At 41.2% G+C, this 13,676-nt stretch overlaps 1 protein-coding gene across 1 annotated transcript in view; it reads left to right on the plus strand.

Moving 5' to 3' along the window:
• The window catches only part of gpr4 (G protein-coupled receptor 4), a 50,296-nt gene that overhangs the window by 12,652 nt on the left and 23,968 nt on the right, over positions 1-13,676 (plus strand). The window lies entirely within an intron of this gene.

The following is a 13,676-nucleotide window of genomic DNA, read 5'->3' on the forward strand; positions in this document are numbered from 1 at the left end:
TGATAAGCCGATAGACTACAAGTGTTCAGCCTTAGAGACACACGTAATTCATCTTACCTCATGTATTGGATGTAGTCTCATGTTAATTATTTGTGTATTCATGCAGACACACAAAACACTTACTGCATGTCTGAAAACAAATTAACAAGCTCTGGTCATCTGATCAAAGCCAAATTTGTCCAATAAGGCTCGATGCGGGAGGGATCACAGGAAAACATGGCACTTTTAATGAAGTCATTAATTTTCCCTGCAGGGTGTCAAGTCAAGCCTACGAAGGCTCTGACACATTGATGGCTACATGAGCACTCAAGCATGAAATGAATAGCCAAGATTAACTACCTGCAGCCTTCAACTTTCTCTCTGACTGCTTCAGGGTCTGGACTGCATTTCTTTTTACTAGTTTCTGCTTTTCTGCATTCCTGTCTCCTTCTTTTCCTCCTGAATGTGCACATTCAGTTCTTTTCCTCCTGCAAGGTGAGGATATTGAGCAAATGTGCCACATGTGCTAGCTGCATTGTCTATATTAAAACATTAGTAAATTAATGGTTTTGAGAAGTATTTCCCCTTAAAGCAATTTTGGGTGATCAGGTTTGTGCATCAAAAAGTTGGAAGCTTTGTGTTCTGTTTAGTTGAAAAAGAGGAATGTGGGAATATGTGATGTAATAAAGAAAAAATATCATAAACTATTTAGCCTAACCATTTTCGATGGGTTAATCTTGGTTATTGCCAATCCATCCATCTCAACCATGTTAAGGAACTTTGGAGCATGTCCTAGCTATCATAGGGTGAAAGTTTGTTGTCATTGTTGTCAAAAATGAATATTTCTCCTCTAGATGCACAAATTAAACACTTGCTCTACTAGATGTGTTGATTTCTCTTGAGTTATCTATGTTGGCATGATGTAATTCATAAATGCAAAACTTAAATTCCCCACTCAGTGTGTTGTGTTTGTGTATGGACAAATACAAACCCACTTTTATCAAGAGAGAGACATTTGGTTTCCTCCATGAGTCAATAAATCATCCAGATACACCAGGGCAGTTTTGCATTTGTAATACAACAAAGTTTACAAGTTCACTTTCTCATGGTGTGAACCAGAGAGCATTCTCTACCATTTTTGTCAAGTAGCATCGTACATTAGGCAGGATAGATGTCCTGTCTAAAAGTTTGTGTTTTTCAGCAGAATCTCAAACATTTTTTGGTTTCTAGTTGTTGTTCCACTTTAACAGAACCAACGAAGAAGCCTCACTTCACTACTAACTCCTACTTCCATTACAGTAAAAGTTTATGAAGGGTCAAATAAATGAGTCAGTGAAAGCACTAAGAGAAAATATGGAAAAGGTTTCTAGAGGATTGTTCTGTTTTTGTATCCAGTTCACCTTCGATGAATATCTCTTTGTTTGATTTTATAGCTCGGTGTTGCTGTAAACAGGCTGCTGGTCAGCAGAAGGCTGTGGATTGAGTTTTTAGGCTTCCTGGAGCCTCACATAGAAACAGGAAGTGAAACCTGTGGGTGCAGAACAAGTTCTGAGCTCTACATTAGAGAAAAAAACAAGCCTGTTTCAGTAGCCACGCCCCTTAATTGTTAGTTATTGAATAAGTGTGATATAAACATACTGTACATACAATAACAGTATTCGCATAGTGTAGAATCCTTTGACCAAAACCGAGAGATAATGCATGCTGTTATGGTAATGAGTTTGACTCTTAAACCATAATTTACAAAATGAACATCCCACTGTACTTAATAAGACTTTAAACTAGCGATGGAGACTGTGGAGTCACCAGGAAAGGCTGGATCCATATTTCAGTATGGTTCATGAAGCCCAAGGGCTGGTTCCCCATAGACTGCATATATAGTGCTTTGAAGAAGAATTTGCCCCCTCCTCATTTTTTCTCTTTTTTGTGTACTTGTCTCATTTAAATGTTTTATATTATTAAACAAATTTTAATATTATTCAAACACAACACAAGTAAACATAAAATGTAATTTTTTAAATGATGATTAGCTTTATTTAGGGAAAGAAAACTATTCAAACGAACACTACCTTGCCCTACGTGAAAAAGTAATTCCACCTCTTGGTAAATCATAAACTCAAAAAGCAACATATCATAAACAATTGATCCAAAAAAACCTCAAACAACAGATGAACGGAGTTAATGGAATCTATCTTAAAAGGATTATAAAGTCATTGCTAAGGCTTGGGACTCCAGCAAACCACAATAAGAGTCAATATCCACAAATGGAGAAAAATTGCAACAGTGGTGATGCATCCCAGGAGTGGCCGGCATACCAAAATTACTCCCAGGAGTGCATTAACGACTCATCAAGGAGGTCACAAAAGAATCCAGAACAACATCTAATAAAATGCAGGCTTCACTTGCCTGAGTTAATGTCAATGTGACTGAACAATAAGAAGGAGGCTGGCCTAAACAAAAAGAAGAGTTCAAAGACCAAGAAGTAAACCAAGGTTTGTCTTATATTTGACAAAAAGCATCTCAATCATCACCAAGACTTCTGGGAAAATTTTGGGTGAAATGACAAGACAAAAGCGGAACTTTTTGGAAGGATTGGATCCCATTAATCTAGCATAAAAAACACAGCATTTAATGGAAAAAAATACCATACCAACAAGTATGTTGTAAAGCCAGTTGAAATGCTTTAGCCCGACCTTAAACCGGCCATTCATACTCAAAAACCTTCAAATGTGGCTAAAAAACCCAAATTCTGCACTGAAAAGTGGACCCACATTCCTTCACAGAGATATAAGAGGCTCATTGCCAGTTACCACTAATACTTGACGGTAGTTCCTACTGCTAAAGGTGGCACAAGCAGTTATTAGGTTTAGGGAGCAATTACTTTGTCACACACTTGTATTTACTTGGGCTATCTTATATTTGGGTTATCTAATATTAACATTTATTAAATCTTTTAAAACACATAAGTGGAACCTAAATCAGGAAATTGGCAAATACTTTGTCATAGCACTGTAAAAGATGGATGTAGCTATTGTGTCAACATTAGCGTTTTGGCCATGTTGGTTATTTTGCAGCCAAAATTGAGTATATTTAGAGCTAAGGGTGGCGCGATATTGTGCTAGCTTATGCTAACATGCTTAGCTAACTATACAGGTGCAGTACACAGACAGACATACAGCACATATCTACCTTGTAATTAGTGTTAAATACAAAACTGTAGTACTATATAAGACTTAAATAATATCATTGAATTCACCAAATTTTAAGCACAAACTTCTTATACAGTGTTTGACTCAAATTATCGAAGTTGAGACCGAGGCCTAGCGGACAGCTACCAGCTACACCCCCTCTGTACCTCCAGCACACATGTCAGTGATAAAGCCCATACAGGGTTGTTACAATGGAGTAAACAATTCATAGGTATCAAAACCATTTATGTACTGGCCTGTATTTTTGTGTCTTTGGTAAGAACAAAACACGCAGCTTGTTCATGTCTTTTTAATTAGAGTCAGTTCAAACACTGCAGTTTGAAACATCACAGACTTGTGCTTCAGACACATGGGATGTTTCTTTCTCTGCTGTGAATACTTTGCTCTGTTTTTCTTTCATTCATTTAATCTTTGTTGTTCTTTTAACATCTGTGTGTAAGTGTTGTTGTTTTTTCTGCATACATAGAGAGGTATTCTTGTTTTACTTGACAATGCCTGTGAGAGAAATTGACAAAACTCACTGCCCTTCTGTTTCTTGCTCTCTCAAACACATTACATATGAGCATAGTTAACCAGGTGAGACGGCCACATGACGAGGAGCGCGGGCCCTCAGGCTTCAGTCTAATGACTCAGCACGGCAACTGATGACGGGCTAGAAGCTGTTATCATGTGGTTGTTCCTGGTTGTTGTTCTTTGTAGCTCTCAGCAGCGCTGTCATCTTATCTAACATGTATTGTGGTGACAGACGCCATGTTCAGAATGTGCCATAACAGCAGCACATCCTGTTCTGATTATTGCTTTCTCTCATAATGTAGTTGTGTTTGCTCATATGTAGTCGTTATGAGTCTCATTGATGATCTGTTGTGGAAAAAACTGACTCATTGAGAGTTTCATTTGTTTTTTTTGTTGTCAGGATAGTCAGGATAGTAACATGTAGGATTATTAGGATTTCTTCCTCAGCATTGGCACTATGAATTGAGTTTATTTTACATACTTTATAAACTACTTATTAGTTGCACAATGCAGGTAGAATTATTAGCACTATTGATTTATGTAGATGGAGGATACTTGTGTGGCTCTCACCACTAATTCCTACCAATGCAGTCCTCCTTCTGTTTATCCCAATTTGATGCATCGCTTCCTGTTGTAATAAATGTTTTATTTTTTTCCCAGAAAACAACTTTTTCACATAATAATTACTGTCTGCGTGGCTTCCTGATCACTGGGCCTCCTTCAAGAACCATACACACATGCAAATTCTTGATCTTCTACTTAGGTGAAAGTAATCCAGACTTGTTTTATCAATTATATACATAGATACACAGCAGTATGAGGAATATTTTAACTTAAATTTTCTTAACTGTTTAACTGTTTTTGGAGGAGGACTAAAAGTTACACCAGTTGAGGTTAGGCAGGAGGCCTGGATATGTTGCCATTTCATCATAGGGCTAACACAGTGAGAAACAACCATTAAGACCTAGTACCAGTGTACTATCACTAATTAACCTTACATGTGTCACTGTAAGAAAAACCCAGAGCACCCAAAGGACATGCAAAATTCATTCAGCAGGGCCCGGGCTGGTGTCCAACCACATTCTTTTCACAGCGAAGCAATTGCTAACCATCCCACGACTCTGCTGTCCCACATTTAAGGGCCCATTACACCCGCAATTGTCGGCCTCAGAATGGCAGCGCATGCCAAAGTGACATTATATCTGATGGTGCAAGGTATACCTTGGTGCCATTTTGATACGTTGTGCACCTCCCAATTCTTGGAACCTTGTGTAGGTTCCACACCTCGTATGCCCTAGCTGAAGACACAAGTGTGCCACTGTTTCGATTTTTACTACAAAGATGTACTAGAGCAGACTCAGACTCCCAAATTATATGGATGATACTGCAACAGCATAAAAATATAAGACTTCCTGGGGAAATCTATTAAAAAAATCTATGCTTTCTACTCCTTTACCTTCACTGACAATTTGGAGAATACTGGACTGCACTGAATACCCATGCCCTCAGTGCTGGTATAAATGGTGACAGGGCTGTTTTTTGTGCCCAGTATGATTAATGTGGCAACTTTAATGAGCTTGTTAGGCTGTTATGCTTTAATCAAAGTGATTTTGCTTGAAATATAGTGCAAAAACAACTAAAATAAATTAAGTACATAAATAAAGCTCCCTTATTCACAGTTTTCGCAGAAAACTCTGCATATTTGATTTTGCAGATTTTGCAGGATGCCCTTCATGGTGCAAACCCAAAGGAGTTTCTGTCTTCCCCTGGGACTGATCAATTGATCACATAAACCAAATAACTGTAATGCAAATTGGATGTTGTTCGATAAATCTAACGCAAAGTGTGTGACGATGTGTATCATTATCAAGGTTTGCAAAGCCAAGAGTTACTATATGTCTTAGTAAACCTTTAAAAGTTTGCTATCCAGTGTCATAGCAAACTCCTCTAATATACGTTTTATGCCCGACAGAGTATCACCAGCTTCTGTGATCACCTTTAGTATGCTAATGTTCTCCTGCTCAGTTTCTGACCGACACGTTCCTTTGGCTACCTGCTATTTATGGCACTGACCACATTGTTTCTTAAAGACATTTTAACAGTCTATTAAACTTAATGTCCCTCTTTATTTCCATCACAGTATGGCTCTGCTCTGATCACGTCCTTAGCAGCTGAATTAATAGACCAATTTGGAGGGGCCGTCACGGTAACATGATTACAAAATCCAGACTTTGTTCCCTCATCGTTCATTTATTCAAGGCACAGTTGCTGTATGGAAGTGCATTGAGTTTACTTTCAGCTCAGTTGTGTCCTTGCCTCTGGCTATAAGCACTAAATTAGTCAGAAAGGACAGTCAATAAATCTTCGGGGTAAATATCGAAAAAACGTCTCTGATTTGATTTGCAGTTTTTCCAGAAACATGCTGCTCATAGTCACTTTCCAACACCCATTTGGCTTTGGTGACACAATATGCCATACTGATTTTCAAACATTAAAAAAGTCTGTATTTTACAGTTACTGTTTATAGACAAAATTATATATTTAAATGTATTCGAGGGTCCAACGACTCATGGGTAGGTAGCATTTACAAAGTTGAAATTTAGATTAGAAGTTTTGAAGTTTGTGCAGTTTTAGTTTTAAAAACCGGATTCAAATATTCGGACAGTTCATTTCATGCATCAAAATGAGAGGACAATCACAAACGTGAGCCAACAGCATTACACACACATGCATGCACACACACACATCTGATCCTGACACATTACACTCTTCTTGGTGGGACCAGTGCAGGCCGATGTGACGCACAATGTGCAACAACTTCTTGCTGAGCTTTACAAATTTAGCACATGCGAGACTGTACAGCAGACATGTTCTGGTCTGTGTTGATGACATAGGATGACTGCTGCACTGTGCTGACTCACGCCTTGCAGGGTCAGATGCCATAGTAGTGCATTTTACTCCAAAGATATAACAAAAACTGATTACCTTGCTGAAGACTGAGCCTTTCTAATAACACAGTCTGGTTTGTTGGTCCAGATATACCCAATCATCTTTGCTGTAATCTCATCTGAAGTCACTGTCTGTTGTGACTCACCTGTAAACGGATTAGGCCTTTGATGGATTGTTGTAATAACTATGACCGTAGGCGGCTGCACTGCTGGTGACAACAGTCTGTCAGCACTTCCTGTAAGAGAAGATTTAAACAAGTTGATAGGTAGATCATGGAGATTGTTGTGCATATTATCACCCGAACACTATACTAATAGGAACACAAATAAAATAATGTGTACGTTGGAAGTTTGTCTCTTCAACACCTGATCCAGTTATTATGTTTTAAAATTCTTATTACCCCAGCGATGAAAAGCTTCACTACAAAAAATAAAATATAAACATTTAGAAAATATACAAAAGATTGTGTAATGTAATAATGTATATTAACATATAACATATAACAATCACGCTAAATACTTAATAATAAATATTAATAAAATGTCCACTCCTTCTAGAATGGCCATCTTCAGAATCAAATAGATTCAATTATTGGATCAATGAATAATTAACCGGTCTTTAAGTGATGACATATGAACCCTGCTTCCAAAATACTCTGTGTTTTTAAAGGCTGTTGTGTTTGTAACTTAGTGATGTCTCAGTGTTCGTTTGGCTTTGGGACCTGAAGCGGAGTTTGGAAACAGTTAATGACGTCAGACTTAGGCTACGTCCACACGTACCCGGGCAGATTTTTCTATGCGTTTGCACCTTTCGTCCAAACGTAAACGGCGTTTTCGGTCACTGAAAACAGAGATTTCTAAAAACGCCTGCCGGGGTGGATATTTTCGAAAACTCCGTTTTTGCATTTACGTGTGGACGAGAAAAACGGAGAAAACGCAGCGTCAAAGGTGTGCGCCTTTTTTGATGTCACACTGTGCGCCACGTTATTGTTTCGGTGAAATGAATTTCTACAATACTGTTACTGTTAATTCTACTCTCTGCAGTGTTTAAATGCTTACATATACACACAGTTACTGTCCCTCCACACATACGACTCGGTTCTGCTTCTATGCCCCAGCTTTGTTTACTATTTCCCACTGTATACAGAAGCAGAGAATTTACAGGCCGGGTCCCCTGACCTTTAAAACTGTGCCTTCAGTTGCATACTACAGAACACGTCTAAGAGCAGATGTAGATCATTGCTAGCTGCTCTTTTGTGTTTAGGCACATATATGCATTCAGTAGAGGAAATGAGGAAGGAAGAGAGGCTGTGCTGGTGTTGTTATTACAGTGTTTACATCTTCAGTGAAAGTGGTACTTAAAGTTTTGTTTGGACCAGCGTGATTTTAGTACTAACGATGCTGAGAGCATGCGTCACTGTACAGTTGCAGATACTTATCCTAACATAAATACAAGAAGTCATCCAATGTGATCAACAATATTGCTCATTTGTCTCTTTCTATCTAATGATTGATACGAGCAGCAGCGAAGATAGCACAGATATTTTTCATGTGTGTTTAGGGTCAGACAATAAGACGTTGAAGGAAAGATGTAACTTTGGGTTAAAACTGAAGACTTTTGGCCTTCATGTTTATAAGGATATTTAACTCTACTTAACAGTGTTTAACAGAAATATTGACTTGAACTTTGGTCCTTCTTGTTGTAATTATAATCAGAGCTGGACAATACTTACATTTTTTTCTCAGTTGAAACCGGAAACAAAGAGTGGTCTCTTGAGTTTAAGTCCACAGTTCTGTCAATTTGTCAACCCGTTCAGGCTCCTTCCTATGTGGACTGTGGCTGTGTAACATCAACTGTGTTCCCTCTTCACTTGTGTCTTAATTACAATGGAATTAATTGTCAACTTTATGGTAAACAAGGACCCAAATACAAAACTCACAAGCAAGCATCAAATAAGAATAGACCGTTATTCTAGGTGAGGTAGGAATTATTCAGAAAGCAGAAGAAAACCGTGAAAACAGAAGCCACACCGCAGATAACAACACGAGCATAGGAAACATCAGTGGGCAACAGTGTGATGTGACAACCAACAGAACAAACTAAACGTATAAACACACACAGAGCTAATCGGGGAAGGTGAACGCACAGGTGCAGAACAGTCGAGGAAACAAGACTAAAGGAAAAGTCAAACTAAATACAGAAACAAGTCACAAAACTAACAAAATTAAACAGGTAACAAAACCAGGACCCCTAATGCAAAATACAAGGAACACGAGGGAAGCAGAAAACTACATCTAGAAAATTTAAACATTAAACTGAGAGTATAATCAAGACGAAATTAACAAAATACAAAATAAAGAAAACTCAACGCACCATAATCCAGCAGCCAAAATACTGGAGAGATACAAGATGAAAAAAGATAAACAATAAACTGTTAACCAAATATAAATCTGTCAACATATCAAATTCAAATTCAAATTCAAATTTTATTTGTCACGTACACAGTCATACACAGTACGATATGTAGTGAAATGCTTGGACAACTGCTCGTGACCTAAAGAAAACAAAAAAGGAAAAGGCTATGAATAAGATAGGAAATAAATATGAAAAATTAAAAAGGGTAAATTTAACTAGGAAGGAATAGAATATAAATTAAGGTTAAAAATGAAATAACTGTACAACACAAATTAGAATGAAGGGTAAATTTAACTGGGAAGAATAAGATAAAGATAAATATATAAATTAAAGTTGAAAATAAAATAACTGTACAACAAAATACACAATACACAATATAGAACTATATAAGAATGTATGAAGAAATCTAAATATAAATAAATATATACACAATAACAGCAGCTGTACAAGTATTAACCGGAAATGAAGAATATAGTGACCAGTGTTGTGCAAAACCAAAGTCCAGAAAGTCCAGTGTGTGTGTAAGAACTGTATGTGTGGGTCAGTACTGTGTGGTGGTGTGATTGAGAGACCGTATCGCCTGCGGGAAGAAGCTCCTCCTCAGTCTCTCTGTGTTGGTCTTCAGGGAGCGGAATCGCTTTCCTGACCTCAACAGAGAGAACAGTCTGTTGTTGGGATGGCTGAGGTCCTTCACGATCTTCCTGGCCTTGGTCCAGCACCGCCTGCTGTAGATTGAGTGCAGGTCAGGGAGCTCGGAGCGGATGGTGCGCTCAGCTGACCGCACAACCCTCTGTAGAGCTCGTCTGTCCTGCATGGTGCTGTTCCCGAACCAGGTTAAGATGTTTCCCGCCAGGATGCTCTCTATGGTGCACGAGTAAAAGTTCCTGAGCACCTTGGAGGGCAGTTGGAAGTCTCTCAAGCGTCTGAGGTGGTAGAGACGCTGTCGGGCCTTTTTCACCACGGTGTTGATGTGACAGGACCATGACATGACATGCGTGAACTCCGAGGTATTTGAAGCTGTCCACTCTCTCCACTGGGCACTCGTTGATGACGGGGGTCTGGTAGTTCCTCTCCTGCTTAGTGCTGAAGTCCACTATCAGCTCCTTTGTCTTACTGACGTTTAGAACGAGGTTGTTCCTCTGGCACCAGTTCTCCAGATTCCTAATCTCCTTCAGGTAGGCCGTCTCGTTGTTATCAGAGATCAGGCCCACCACGACGGTGTCGTCAGCAAACTTGATGATGGTGGTGGAGCTGGTAGTGGCCACACAGTCATATGTGTACAAAGAGTACAGCAGGGGGCTCAGAACACACCCCTGGGGGGCTCCAGTGCTGAGAGTGGTGGAGGCTGAGACATGTCCGCCCATCCTTACTGCCTGTGGTCTGCCAGTTAGGAAGTTGGAGATCCACTGACACATAGATGAGCTGAGTCCCAGATGCTCCAGCTTGGTGGTGAGTGTGGAGGGAATTATGGTGTTAAATGCAGAGCTGTAGTCTATGAAGAGCATTTTAACATAATTCCCCCTTCTAGTGTCCAAGTGAGTGAGTGATGTGTGGAGGAGATGAGAGATGGCATCGTCGTGGAACGATTTGGACGGTAAGCGAACTGTAGTGGGTCCAGTGTGTCTGGTAGTGAAGAAATGATGAAGTCTCTGACCAGGCGTTCAAAGCACTTCATCACTACTGAGGTGAGGGCTACAGGGCGATAGTCATTGAGAGAAGCAGGGTGGGGTTTCTTCGGGACAGGAACAATGATGGACTCTTTGAAGCATGTGGGGATCACCGACTGAGATAAAGAGATGTTGAATATCTCAGTGAACACAGGAGCTAGCTGGTATGCGCAGTCTCTGAGGATACGACCTGGGATGCCGTCTGGTCCTGCTGCTTTCCTGGTGTTCACTCTCTTGAAGGCTCTCCTTACTTCATGCTCGGAGATGACGAGCACGTTTCCGGTGCTGGCAGTATCTTCCTGTCTGCAGCCGTTAGCGCCGCTAACACTAGCATTGTTGGAGACCTTAGCTGCAGCCTCGAAGCGAGCATAGAAAGTGTTCAGCTCGTCTGCCAGAGTCACGGCCGCGTTCGTCATACCGGTTGTTGGTGCTTTATAGTCCGTTATTGTCCTTAGTCCCCGCCACAGGCTCCTAGAGTCACTCTGTTGGAGTTGTGACTCTAGTTTCCTCCCGTAGCGCTGCTTCGCCTCTTTCACCGCCCTCCGCACGTTATATGACGCGGCTTTGTACGGGTCCATGTCCCCCGTCATGAGTCCCGTGTTGTAGGCAGCGGTGCGGGATCTCAGAGCATCGCGGATGGTTTTATCCACCCACGGCTTCTGGTTGGGAAACGTTGTGATAGTCTTTGTCTCCACGGTATCATCCGCTAGTTTCCCGATGAATCCCACAACCGCTTCCGTAAACACGTTGACGTCATCGTCGGAGCTGTTTCTGAACATGCCCCAGTCTGCGTCATCGAGTGCGTCCTGTAACGCGGCCACCGATTGATCCGTCCAGCGCGCGACCTTCCTCTGAACCGGAACTTCCTGTTTCAGCCTTTGTTTGTATTTTGGCATGAGGAAGATGGCGGCGTGATCAGATTTGCCAAACGGGGGGCGGGATTGTGCCTTGTAGCCGTCCTTGACCGTAGTGTAGCAGTGGTCCAGTGTCCTTTCACCCCTGGTGGGGCAGGTGATGTGTTGATAAAAGTTCGGCGCTGCGCGTTTGAGGTTGGCGCTATTAAAGTCCCCCGTCACAATAAGCGCAGCGTCCCGGTGTTGTGTCTGGTGCTGTGTGAGTGCCTCATGCAGCTTGCATAAGGCGGTGACCGTGTCCGCTTGTGGTGGAATATAAACGGCACTTACAATGACCGATGTAAATTCCCGAGGTAGATAAAAAGGACGACACATGATGGACAGTAGTTCCAGATTTGGTGTGCAGGAGCGTGTGAGAGGAACAACGTTCGCACTGTTGCACCAGTTGTTGTTCACCATTAAACACACGCCGCCTCCCCTTGACTTCCCCGAGTCCCGTGTCCTGTCCATGCGGTGAACCGAGAAGAACTCGGCCGGCTGGATGGCGTGGTCCGGCACCGCTGGGTTCAGCCATGTCTCGGTGAAGCAGAGGAGATTGCAGTCCCGAATGTCTCTCTGGAACTTTATCCTGGCCCTGAGGTCGTCAAGCTTGTTCTCCAGTGACTGGACGTTGGCGAGCAGGATGCTAGGCAGAGGTGTGCGGTGTGCACGAGCTCTCAGCCTGTTCCTGACGCCGGCTCGCTTCCCTCTAGGCCGCCGCCGCTTCCCTTTGTTCTCCCTCGAGATCTCACTCGGCCAGCTCGGATCCGGAGTTAAAAACTTCGAATTGTGAGTACATTGTATACCAATAGAAACAAGAGTGTCACTGTCATACCTAATGTACCCAATGGTGATGATTTTGCCGATTTAGAAACGCTGAAAACTAACTTAAAAAACAAAGACAAAGAAAAAGTGGTCGGAGCAGTCGTGACGGCAGCCGACCTCACCGGCGCCATCTTAATCTTAATCTTAATCTTAAGACATAAAGGTGAAAACTGAACAAAAGGCAAGAATCAAACTAAATTTAATAAAAAAGAAACTGAACTCCAGGATGATAAAACTAATTATGGGTTCACTCATGTTCACTCTAGCCTCTGATGGGTGTTTGTTTTTTTAATGTTTTTTTTTTAGTAGAAAACTCTATGTAACTGCAACATTTTCAAGTTTTCCACCCATTCTGAACTGGTTCCACGTGGCCGAGCAGATGTATGTGTGCATGCTGCAAGCCAACCGTGTGACTATCACAGGAACATCTTTCTATCAGCCCCGAGGCAAGCTGCCTGTGAAAGGAAGGAAACAGAACCCACACAAACTGATGGGAGATATTTAAGGACTGTCTTAAACTTAAGTTAGTTTTCTGCAGTTCCTCCTGTTTTCTGGCAGTTTTCTTCCACGCATGTTCTCAGTCAGCCGCTTCCACAACTCCCTTCATGCCCCCCAAAGACTGTTTTTCTACTCATGCCCTTGTTTTTGGAGAGATAAGCACCGTGCTTTTTAGATTCATGCTTAATCACTTTGTGCACAGATTTTGCCTGTTTTACAATTTGAAAAATTAAGGAGAAGACATTGAATTCAGTTTTTCAGGCAAAACTTTTAGTTTTCACTACCTGTCAGGTGCCGTGCTGGATCAAAATGTGCATTTGACTCCTACTATCATGCATTGTGTAACTGTGCTTCACAGAAACTGAGTTGCAGCCCATTTGTAGAAGCATCACTGGAACAGAGCCAAATGGCACCTCTTTCAAAGCATGATTTAATGCGACAACAAAAGACAGTAACAGTTCCACAATGGATTGCTGTTGTATGTGTTTATTAGTGGGTAAAGTTTTCTTTTGCAGTAATGGCGCTTAAGGGAATTACAATAGGAAGCCATCCAGGCAGTGTAAAGTCCCATAAGTCCTGCAGGAAGACAATAAAATATTTCAGCCATCTGGAGGCTGCTGAGCCTGAATGAACAGTTACACTGTGGTTTCACCAACTGGAGCAGAACTCAACCACTGACACTATTTTCTATGAGCTTTTCTTTGTCTCTTTCTGTGGTTTTGGGCGTA

Source organism: Rhamphochromis longiceps, linkage group LG14, assembly GCF_057381845.1.
Source record: "Rhamphochromis longiceps isolate RC_006_pf linkage group LG14, R_longiceps_female_GT1.1, whole genome shotgun sequence".
Taxonomy (NCBI): Eukaryota; Metazoa; Chordata; class Actinopteri; order Cichliformes; family Cichlidae; genus Rhamphochromis; species Rhamphochromis longiceps.